Genomic DNA, 13,168 nt, shown 5'->3' on the forward strand with positions numbered 1-13,168 from the left:
TGGGACACTCTTGAGCGTCCCAGGTAGACCTGGTGGTCTGGGTACTGACAGGTGACAGCTGAGTGTGTTATGATCTTTGCTTTAAAAGGCAGAACACCACAGCTCTTTTATCATCACTTGGAATTAAAAAAGAAAATAAGAAGTGTCCACATCAGAAGAAAACAGCCCGTCAGTAAAAGAATGGCAACTTTACAGCCACTAAGTGAATACAAAGCTTGTCTTGTGGGTGCTGTCCATCTCTATTCAACTGTCCTAAGCCTCCCTATCAACTATCATTATATAATAACATCTGAACAGGAGCTTTTTATGAAAATGCTGATCCATGAACTGCTTATTGTCTATGGCCACACTGCTGTATCAGAAGACTTCAGATCTAGCCCAGTCAATTATTTATATAACTCTTATTTCAGTTCTAATCCTTTCTACTCTATCAAGCAAATCTTTGCCCCTGTAAATACAAAGGACATTCACTGTGATAGTTCTGTCCACTCAACAGGCTTCTGAATTAACTGACTTTCACCTCTGTTTAATTAGTAATCAGGGTCAAAGTCACACAGCTGTGTAATGCTGATGTCCTTGCAAAGTACCAGTAAGCTAGGGTTAAGGTTCCAAAGAGCATGGGGACTGCATCGGCATGCAATTTCAATAGGTCTTCTATTAATATTTAATAAGTGCACCTTTAAACTGCTTTCTACCAGAAAAAAAAAAATTAAAAAAAAGAAAAAGAAAAGAAAGGAAAGGAAAGGGAAAGGGAAAGGGAAAGGGAAAGGGAAAGGAAAGGAAAAGACATAGCTAGCAACGGATTATGTTCAAAATAGTTCATTAGTCAGATAGGCACAGGGACATCTTTGTCACCTTTATTTTCCAAAGAATCTGTCATGGCTATCACCTGTATGTAAAACATTACATTATGTTCACAAAATGATGTAGTTTTCTCTACCTTATCTGCTGCTTACAGCCTCTGCAGATGAAGCTTCATTCTGCGTATATAATTCCACAATATTCTTCCTTTCAAATACACATGTGTTATTTTAAAAATAAATATCTACCTGTTCTCTGTTTCTTCTCCTCATTGGGTTAACATGGCTGATTGTTTTAAATGAGGCAAAGAGCTGCATTTCCAGACAAGTGCAGGACCTGGCAGTCCAGTTACAACACTAACCAGCTACAGGCCATTTTCCCCTATGGAGGCACCAAGTACTTAGTTTACTGGGAATCCCAAAACTTTCCCTTTTAACCTAGTTGGATTGAAAGAAATATTAAGAGTGCTCAAGAATACATTTCTGTTCATTTGTTAAAGACAAAAAATATACATGTAAGAACAACCTTTTAAAGCTCGAATTCCAGTATCCCACTTTATTTGACTGGTCTAATATCACGCCAGCAACCTGGGATACAGAGGAGTGTATATTTGCATATAACACTTGCATGCTCCAAGGACTAAGAACTCCCCATCCTCAGTGTCTGGCTTCTGCATGCTACTGCCAATAGGTTTGCTAAAAAAATAATAATAAAATAAAAATAAAATAAAAAATAGTTAACCAATTTTAACCCTTCTGGGTTTCAAATGACTGTAATTCTATTTACCAGATTAAAAAATGCCTTGATATTCTGACAGTCATGCTACAGTTTTAATGCTACAGAAAACATCCTTGTGTATCATAGCAATTCCAGTTGTGTATTTAGAAGGGCCCCTACCAATTAGTTCACAATTTCACTAGTACTTGGGTTTCTGAAGTATTCAAAGGAGAAAAGGATGAAGGTATAATTTTTCATTATTTAAGGAAAAATCAAAGGATTTCTTCTATTGGGAGTATCACTGCAGATGTTCCTGCTTTACAGAAGTGTTGTAAGACCTCCTCTTTCCTCACATTCCTTAGTTAATAGCTAGGTCTATGTTCCTTGAAAATCTATTGGAAAAGAACACTGAAATATACTTGATTCTGAAAAATAAGGAGGCAAAAATTTGCACAATTGAATTCTGCTTTTTGTGTCAATTTCTTATTTGTTTATTCTGCACATCTAGAGATCTCTGATGTATCTTTCCTGAAGTACACAAAAGCTGTATGCAAAATACACAGTTGGACAGGTGGGTATTTGAAAGTCAAGATCTCACTATCAGTGTTGGCAATACAGTTTTCTCCTTAGGTCTCTGGGCCGTATTGCAATTTAACTTTTCCTATTCCTTTGATCATATTCTGTATCAAATGAGGATATTGTCTTATATATTCATGCATTTAAATTTATGTAAATACTTAGGAAGAAGCTAAATTCAGGCTGTACTGATACCTATGCAGCACCTGCACATGTAAAGATGTGTAAAAAAAAATACCAATCCACAACACTCTTTATTTTGCATATAGGATCTCTATCAGCATAAGGATGCCCCATTTTTATTTGAAAAATGCATTCCTGAGTCCAAATCTTCAACTGGAGATGATCTACTAAACAAAGCACCTCCTTGGTGCTTTGTTCATCTTTATTCACTAGCTTCAGATGCTCATGGACAGCTTTAGCTGTGTAGGCCTATCGACACTAGGCAATTCCTAAATTCTTGTGTAGACTATCAGAGGTTAAAGGGAGGAGGAATATAGGCCAAGCTATACCTGGGATTCTGAATCACTGTTCCTAGAAAAATACGGCATACATCACCACCAAATCTAAAAAAAAAAAATCACAGCAGCACTCTTCAGTAAGGATCATTTCCCCAGGAAATAATAGCTTTTCTATCTCTAGGTATTTTTCCCAGGAAAACAGCATAAATGAAAATCACAAGACATTTTTATTTTTATACCAAGAAAATACTTCACAAGTCTCCTTATACATGCAAAGTATCATCATCTTTTTTTGCTCAAATTGCATGCAAAGCACAATTGCCTTCCAAGGGAGCAAGCTTTGAAAATTTCAAGTGCAAACCAGAAGTCTGAAAGCAGAATGGAAATTTTTATGCGAGCTTAATGGTTGTCAACATGTGGTAATATAGTAAGTTACTTAAATGGACTTGAGGCTCTTTCATTTAAGCTTCCTGCTTTTCTAATAACTCTTCATTCCATCACCTACTGAACTTCACTTTCACATTTCTTTGTTTCCTATTGTTCTTCATTACAGGTTTTGTCTTTGTTTTTTTTCCTCTGATAATATTTACCAGTTTTAGAGAAAAGCATTCAGGGACTGAAGATTGGGTTAGCTCCAAGAGACCATTTTTATTTCTGAATAGTGGAAGGAATAGTAAAGAGACCACCTCTTTCAAAAAAGACTTCATATATCTTTATGTAATGAACCATCTCTGTTCTTGTTCCAAAGCATTAGAAACTGTTGAGAATCTTATCTAGTCTTATCTACTTTGTTGTCTAAGTAAGTTCTAAATTTTTAAAGTGTGTAACAGAAACTAATTCTATTGCCTGCTGAGAAGAAATGTTTGCAAAGTAACACCAAAATCACATCAAACAACCAGCCTACCAGCAGCTAACTTCTGGCATTAATTTTGAAGCTTGTTACATAATGTTAGCTGTTCATATGTTATATTCTGTGTACAGGCTGCCTGTATCGCCACAGTAGTATAGCCTTCACAGTCTTCCTCATAATCTTTTGCCATGGCTTATTTGTAGCAACACTATGTGAGCCTAACTAGAAGATTGCAGTCATTCTTTTTCTGCATCAGGGAAGGGTATTCTCTGGGCTAAAGGTGGGGCCTGCGTTGAAGGGAACATTCACAGATTTAATACTCTTGCAAAGTTTTACATTATGAAAAAGAGAAAAAGACAAAAAAGTGATTAGCAAACATTAAGAATATCATTGTCAGACTTAACATTTACTAGAAGGCAATTGCTTGAAAACATGGTTTTAATTGTACATACATATTTTTATTCATTAAAATGAATAACCAATAAAATCCCACACTATGGTGTCCCAGCCTCATAACACATTAATAAAGTTTCTTAAAGGTTTTGGCAGGGGGCCAGCACAGTCCATTAACTCCTTGCAAGTTGTAAAAAGAAGTAAAGTCATTTCAGGCTGCTTTGTGGTTATGAATGAAACAGCAGGCAGTCTGTATGGAAACGTCACTTTGGATATGGCGTTGGTAATGGATGCTTTGCTGCTCCATCAAAGCAGTATGGGGACAAGTTAATGCACTGAATCACAATCTAAATCCTGATACACTGCAAAACTAATTTACTTAAAAGTGGAGGGAAAATGCCAAAAGATTCCAAGTTATGAAGCTCTGTGTGTTTTTCTAGTGGGCTGTCACACTGTATTAGGGTAAACTTGCCCACAGTGAAACCAAAAATTATATAATCAGTTTTCAGTTATACTAACGATCCTGTAATGCAGCTTAATAAGATCAATAGCATTTTGGGTATTACTGTTAACAAATAAAATAAGCAAATAGAGTATCATTTTGCCTTATCTTACTATTTTCTCTCTGAAATGACAAAACATTCTAATATGCTTGCTTTATTCTTTTACACAAAGGAGCATAAATAACTTAAGCAATTGGTAACTAAGTGGCTGTCTTTAGCTCTGTCAAACAATTTGAATTAAAGTGCTATACTTTCCCTTAAGCTTTATGATACCATCTGTTCTCCCTTTTCATGAAATTACAAACATTCCATTTTGGAGGAGGGATTTAGCGTTCTGCATCCTTTTTAGATAGAGGAAAAGGCAAATTTAAAGGGTGTTGAATATTCTGAGAACCATCCAAGATTTTCCAAGCAAGGGAAAAAGTAGGCTGTAGGATTAGAGCAATTTTCTTAAGGTGTGGCCAGTCTTTCCTCTTGCCTTATCATTAAGCATCAACATGTACTTTCAGATTAAAAACGTATTTTAAAAACCCAGCATATTAAAGAGCGATTTTTTAGGAACAGTAAACAGAAAACCACTTGTGGAACAAAATCTGTGCATTCCTTAGCAAAATAATTAAAATGCCACAGACTTCACTGATGCTGTAATAATACTTTTGGGTGTTTTGATGAAAATTCCAAATTGCAAACTTAAAAGTTACATAAATTTTCTTGTATGCAAACATCCCTCAAGGATTTCAGAGGGACAACCAACTAATCAGCTGGAATGATGTATTTTACCTCTGACAGCTCCAGCTCAAGTGTGGCTTAAAACACAAATGCAGAAGTTGTTTGTCTAGCACCTAGTGGGAATTTGCCACATTACAAAACCACAAAATGTGTGAAAATTAGCAGTGTCTTCAGAGGATGCCAAGTAGTGAAACAGACGGGTTGTTGAGGCCAAGGGTGAAAACCAACAGCACTCGCTACAAAAGCAGCTTACAAAATAAATGACACAACTATGTCAAATTCCTATTGATCTAGCTGCCACTGGGCACCAACCATTTCATCCATAAACAGCAATGACATATTTCTGTAGCAAAGACAGCTTAACACTTTCCACTTCAATACATAGGATAGTTCTCAAAAACTCATGTAGGCACCTGGAAAGGTACTGAATTTGTTTACATGATATGAAACATATTTACTTAGTATCACGCATTTCTGATCCAACATGCATCAAGCAACCTGGTTATCTAAAGATTTTCCATTGGCTAGGGATTGAAAATAAGAGAAGACATAATGATGTTAAAACAGCTAATAAATTCTGTGGCCCAAAAATGTTTAGAACCATTAATCTATGCACCGAATTGCATCTCCCAATGACTCCAAGGTAAACTAGAAATAACTCTACAGACTTCATTAGAGGTAATGCAGATTTATGTAGCCAAGTGTAAAGTTTGGCCCAGGAATTGCGTTTCACACGCAACTGAATGTCAGACATCTCTGAGATACACTTTTTTAGCCGCATACGACTCACAGACGCCACAGTTTATAAGCCTAACCTAATAAATCCATACTGTTGAATACACATCTAACTTGTGAGTAGTCATATTGAAGCCCAATGTAATAATTTCAGCAGGAGGTAAGATATTCCACCCCAGCTTTCCAAAAAAATAACTTTCTTACAGAAAACAACCTGCAAATCATAACAGCAGATCTGTCAAATCTCCTATTGTAAAAAAAAAAAAAAAACCAACCAAACAGACACACAAAAAAAAATTACCACGCATGACAGAAACTACGCTGAGAATGTATGCTGGACATGATACATGTATCTAAGCTGAACTGTTTCAAGTGTTTGGGCTGTTAGGAAAGAGCAGTCAAATTGCTTTTGATTCTCAACTGATGAACTCATTTCTCCTGCCAGCATTCACCAAGAGATTGCCTGTGAAGGGTATTTTTGAAAATCCACCCCACTTAACTTCTGGAAAAGATTATCTGATACCACAGGACATGTTCATCTTCCCAAAATCACCACAGGATACCGAGCCCCACAGTTCATAGGCACAGAAACCTACAACGGAGGATAGAGATCTCAAAAAATTACCTTAGGCTGTTTTTGCGTATTTCAGATAAGCAATTCATTTTCCAAAATGGAACGTGCAGGTTGTGCATCCTTAGTAATTTCTCTCCTTCCTGCTAACATAGGGGACATTTTGAACAGTCATGTGTCCCAGCACGACACAGTTCCAAGTAATCATTCACACTACGTCAAGGTTCAGTCCCTTGGTGTTTCAGACAAGTTCAGCTGGGGCTTTTTGCTATTTGGCCTTGATTTGCCTGGGTTTCTTTTTCAGTGTTGGGGAAAAAAAAAAGAGTGAAGGCTTTTCAACTCTGCTGAAAATAAAGGAGGCCACCTTCCTCAAAAAGTTGTGGGACTTTTTTTGTATTATTACTTTTTCTTAGTGACTGTTGTCAGAAGTTTGGAATGCTGGCATAGTCACACAAGAGAGTGATTAGTGGGTCAAGTGCTCTTGTCTTAACATGGATAACAAACAGTCTATTCAAAATAGTAGTAGGAAAAGATCCTGTATTAAATAGTATAGACTTGTTTTCTTAACAAAGGAAAAATGTATTTCTCTTTTATTCTATAACGCTTTTTATATTATAGAAAGATGATGTCTTGTTTTACCACTTGTAGATCAGCTCTATGAAGAGAAATTCTCAGATGATTTGAGAACAGCCTGCACTAGTTGAATATAATCTCTTTTACAGATGAGACTACTTGAGGTGTGGCCCGGGCACAAGCCACAGACATTAATTTTTTGCTAAAATTCAATCTACCCATGACTTCCAGTTCTAATAGCCAGTCCTGGCTTGTACAAGATAACATTGCATGATCATGACATGACTGATGTCAGTCAGGATAGCTACCAGAGTCTTCGACACTAGCTGACATCCTAGTGCACCATTTACCAACAATGGAACAGGTCTGGTTTATTCCTGAAGAACCAATCATGTTAGAAGGCTCTCTAAAATCATATGATGAAGCAATTTGGAGCACTGTTGTATGATTGCTGTTAAAGGATCTCAGGTCAGTTGAGAAGCAAAATGGGGTAGGGTTTTATTTTTCCTAGAATGACAGCCCTGCAAACTCAACCAGGGCTTTACACCACCTCCAGTAATAACCATACCAAACCAAAATATATACATGTACACCTATGCATACCTATCCTTCTCTGATCAGCTGAAGTAAGCAGCCGTTTCTCTAACTTTCCCATTCTTCTGTGCCTCTCCTTAACTGCAGTGGGTGGTGAAGGAGGACAGCAAAGACTGCCGGAAGCTACCTCCTTCCACCCCTCTCTTATATTGGAGTGATCTGGTGTTCTCTCTCTTGTTCCTGGGAGAAGAGAGTGTGAAAACTGCAAATGACATTTTGTTGACTGGCACACAAAGAAGATGTAGCAAGACCTATCCATTCCAGTGATCAGCCAAGAATGTTGGAGTGTCCACCATGGAAAAAAGGCCATGAAGCTGAGGGTCCCAATGAGAAGTCAGAGGTTAAGCAGGCCTGAGCACCAGAACAGCTGACAGCCAGCACAGGAGTGAGGCTGCTCCCTCTATCTATTCAGCGACAGAATCACTAGTGGTTCAACAAGAAATGCAGATAGGAGGTTAAACAACTCTCCTTCCATAAAGCATGGATGAGTGCATCTCCTGGAGATACTGGCAGGTATTAATTCCAAAATAATAACTTCTAAGGGGCTATTTTTGCAATGTCACATATAAGTTCATTCATTTCCAAAAATAAATGCAAGTTCCTTACTTAGTAAATCTTGCTTTTGGCTTGATAGTTCTAAATGTTCATGCGGATATGGGATTTGTTTTTCTACAGATGCCAGTATAATAGGAATGGCATCACCTAGTTAATTAAATGGAATTTCTACCACATCATGTTAATCCCTCAACACTATACTCTTAACTGTCCTTGCATAACTTATACCCAGATATTACAGTACTCCATGGACTTTTCCATTTCACCATGCTTCAGGAATGTTTAATGAGTCAGCTTGTCTAGATGTCTTCTGAGCGTTACGATCTTCCCCACAGCATCTCATTGTATCCAGGTGTAAAACAAAAAGGTAAACAAACTCATGCTCTGATCTCTGTTTTCTACAATGGCACAACAGAGAAATAGATGGCAACTATAACAGACAACATTTTCAAGGTTATCCCTCTTTTGGGACTTTATCAGATCAATAGAATTATTTCTTTTTCTTACTCATGGATGAACTCAATTTTCTTCAAATGAATTTACTTGTTAGATATGAGCACACTGTAATATGAAAAATGGAAAGATGAGTTCTCAAACTGACAAACTATTAGCTATAACTGTTTGCAGGATAAACTAGTAGTTGTCATGCATAAAGAAGAAGATAGTTCCAATAAATCTACAAGTCATTATTATTAAGAAGAATTAAGGAGTCATAAGTAATTTGTTGTGATCCTGGTGTCAGCTGGTGCCTCTGCTTCTGGAGACGGAGTTGTTGTCTATGCCAAGAGAAAACATTAACTACTTACAGGAAAAATGAGGTCTCTCCCAGTAAAACTAACTTTCCTTTATCGTTCCTCTGCTGTTCTCTTATTTTTTGTTCCTGTGTAAAACTTTCCCTTTCCAAAAACATTCTTCTTCGTTATACCTCTCATTTTTTTCCTTTCTTTTCTAATCCCCACATATCACCCCTTTCAGAATCCACTATGTTTGGTTAGAGTTTTTACCCTTACTACAAAGAGCCTGAGTGTCAAATATTTATTGCGGGACAGCTCTTTCTAACAAAACAGTACAGGGTCAGGGGGGGAACAACTGATGCCCTACAACCACGTAGCCATCTACAGTTCAGTTTGTATGCAATATACAAAAGAAATATATGTCAAAGGATGTCAGTAAATGTGGTTTATAAAGAAAAATACACTTAGCAAATGGCTACTTGCAGTCTTTTACTTGGGAACACTGCAGAACACACTGCAGAAACTGCCTACCCTACTGGGTCACATCTCCAAATATTAACTCATGATCATATTTCAAGTAGCAATCAGGACTATGTACTTCTGATGATTATTCAAAACTTCCACTTTGAAAATAATGAAAATATTATTACTAGGTAAAAAATTTCCTTTTTCTCTTAGACAGCATTTGTCCTAAAGCATAAGGGCTGATACCTTTCCAACTTTTCCTTTTTTCTTTTTTTTTTTTTTTTTAATATTTCTTTCACAGCAGCCAAAGCTGCAGTTTGCAGGCATTTCTTCTACTAGAGCTTGAGGTCATTTAGCAGTCACTGGAAAATTATCCAGTCTGCCTCCTTGGCCCTCAAAGCTGCCATAAGAATAAATGCAAAAACATACTGCTCTGAGATTGGTCTAGACAACTTTACACACACCAGCTGGCAGCGTCTTGTCATTATTCATAAATATGGTGTAAGAAATAACTGCTTTCCAGATTTTGTATGAATCCCAAATATAAGTGCCTACATTTAGCAGGCAAGTTGATGCTGGTTTATGTAACTGTTGGGGATTTAAATCTCCTGGAAAAGCAGTGAGCCACTTAACTGGTGACCGTGCAATCTGATTTCTGTACAAGCTGTAGTCTAATTGGACCTCAGAACAAAGGTGGGCCATTATGCTGAAGTGCTATTTGCACGTGGTACTGGTTACAGTAACTGGGAAGAAAAAGCCTGAAGAAAAGTCAGTAGCGGAATGTTGTTGGTTTTATCTGATATTTCTCTGTGTAAAGTGCTTCATGACTCTGTGATGTGTATGTACCACACACACCTGAAGGAACTAACCTCCTGTGCACTCTTTTCTCTAAAAGCCCTTGTAGAAATAGCAAGTCACCCTACCCTTGGAAGAATAATATTAGGCAAATTCAGAGAAGATTCCCACTCCAAAACTGAAATGAACCCTGCTACGGCATGTGTATTTTACACCAAAACTGAATTTCAATTTAAGTGCATTTCCCCTCCTATTAGCTTTTTCTTAATAGGAAAGGGAAAGCTCCAAAAGTATTTCTGAATTCTACTTATTTTGGTTAACAAGATTACTTGTCTTCTTTTTCCTCTCAAGCACATCCTTGTCTCAGAAAGCATTCCATCTGACAACTAAATCTTTAAAGGAGGCAAAAAAGAGCTTGTGGTTTGGCTCTCACTTTAATTTCTAGTGGATAGTTTCTGGAAGAACTAATTTATTTAGAATCATTCATTGTTTTTATAATTGATATTATACAACCGAAGGTTTCTTAGAAATCAGTTTGCCATGGTTCTGCCCTACTGACAACAATGTAAAAAAAAAAAATGTTTAATACAGTTTTCAATTATTTTGGCAGAGGAATTCAGTCTGGCTAAACTTTTGGTACCCTACTCCAACAGCAGAATGTTACTTTTCTGCTAATCGTGATTTTGAAATGTATTGGGTTTATATATATCAAACTGTCTCTGGCACTAAAAAGTTTTGAAAAATTACCTGCAACTTGTTTGGTTGTGTCCTTCTACTGTGAGCCACGTATGTAAGCCCCGTAAAGCCACTGTGCAACACTGGGTCTTCTTATTCAGAAAACTTCCTTCCTGAATATTCAGGGATACTTAGCCTGCTCATCTTCTGGCACAAAAGCAGGGTTCTCAAAAGCGTTCTCTGCTGCCCTGGCTGCATTCCCATAGTTTTATTGTTGAGATCAATACCCAGTTTTGAAAATCTCACCTGAACCTATTTTTATCCTACTCATCAGTTTTTTCTCCTGCTAACACTACCATACCAGCACGCTGACAAGAGACTCAGCTGACCTTCCTCCACTTTGCATACACTGAACACAATTCTGAGGGAAATACAATGGCAAGATAAAATACTTTCTGGAGATAAATCTCATGCACTGACTCCATAAGCAAAATTTTCATGGTACAGTCTTTCTTACATGCAATGGTGCACTAGTCATGAACATAGCTCAGTCATCACATCTCTTTTTCACTGCACTGGATCTGCAACCTCTTTCTCCCCCCTTCCTCCATCTTTCCTTGCCTCCTTTCCTTTTTTACCTTCTCCTGTTTCTTTTAAAACTTTCAACAGTTTTAAAACTGCAATTTCATCAACATAGCAGCCCCACTACATGCTGGTACCAAACACAAGTGCCAATGATCCCACAGTAGGCCTTCCACAGGAAAATGCCACTTAAAATGTTGACATTGCATAGAGGGTATCTTAGGTATATTTTCATCTTCAGTGAAACTCACTCTGGAAGATGAAACACTGAAAAATTTTCAGGCTTCCCTGATAACTCAAGAAAGCTTTGAAAATAAGAAAAAAAAATCTAAATTGTTGGCTCTTTTGGCTTGATGGAGCTAAATAGGAAGAGAATATAATTTTTACATAGGAGGTAAGATGGGAAGACACACCAGGTCTCCGCCTGGCAGAAAATAATCTCACATTTTCCAACAACCACTGCCAGGGCCAGCGTCAGCCTCATGCCCTAGGGCTATCTTTCAGGCCAAAGTATTTTTGAGAAAATGTGGTCTGGCCACACTCTTTTCCTTACCCACAAAACAGTCTTTATACTGGCTGAGCTTGTGAATAGGTAATGTAGAGCTCCCTGTGATGACTCTCCATCCTCTGTAACACAAGCAATAGCAAAATCTGCCCACATTGTGCAGCAAGGCTGCAAGGAGGATGTGACCCTGCCTCACACACTTAAAAAGAAATTACCTTATTTGAATGCAGCACAGAAAGAAGATCAACCCTATCTTAATAAAAACCCTGTGTTTATGAAACCCTTGGCACCAGATCTGTTACCACAAACTATTTTGATTGCATGTAAAAGAAAAGCCCTAAGTGAAAATTATTTATTCTCTATCTATTGTGCAATGAAAAGATTAACTCCCTTAACAGTTGGTTCTCTTTTTGAAGGTGTATGTCCTACTTCCATTGTCTTATTTTTGTTAATGAGAGGTTTATAGTAGGTTTTAACTTCAGAATGATCGCTGACGGTGAAATGTAGCAATTACATGCCTTATGACAAGACACAAAGGTGCATACTAGAGAAATTGCATAAAATGCCAACTTAATCTCCTTCACATAAAAAGGAACACTTTACAAGCTGCCAGACCTTTAGCTTTGAGTAACAAAACCCCTTTCTTTCTCTACCCAAAACAAGAATGGGTTAACAAAAGCAGGAACTAAAATCTGTTTTATCCTTTCTCTTGTTCACAAAATACAGTGTTACAGGACTTGAGGAATTTGAAATGCCATGATGTGAAAAGCTATGTGAAGCAAAAGTCTCCTCTCGTAATAACAAAACAGTTCTATTTGAAAATGAGTTCATAAGCAGTTTGTAATGAAGGCTTTTGAGGTCCATCGCATTCACCATATTAATTTAATTTAGAAGCAAAACAGAAATCCTAGGTAAAGGGCAAAAGGTATAAAGGTATTATGGGCATAAAAGTTAAACACTGCACCCTGTTTAAAAAGAAAAAAAAGAAAAAAGGAGGAAGAAAGAGAAAAGAAGGAACAGGAACAAGCAGTAAGCAAGTCAATAGTGTTTGTACTGTTTCTGCATGACTGCATTTTCTCGTACAAGAGGTACTTCTTGCCTACAATGATACCGTGGTAAACCATCTGTTTAGGGATTAAGGATCCAGCAACACTGAATGTTCAGTTCAACGTAAGAACTGGTCACTTGTTTAACTCAGTCCAAAACACTCAACAAGTACCAGCTTTTGAATCCTGTAGACAACCACAAATGTATTTTCTTCTTGATCTTGAAAAATGTTTTACATTAAGACTGATGTCGCTATAAATTTTGATGTCAGTTACTATCAAAGTTTTCGTATCAGGAACTGGACTGC

This window comes from Melopsittacus undulatus, chromosome Z (assembly GCF_012275295.1).
Source record: "Melopsittacus undulatus isolate bMelUnd1 chromosome Z, bMelUnd1.mat.Z, whole genome shotgun sequence".
Classification (NCBI taxonomy): domain Eukaryota; kingdom Metazoa; phylum Chordata; class Aves; order Psittaciformes; family Psittaculidae; genus Melopsittacus; species Melopsittacus undulatus.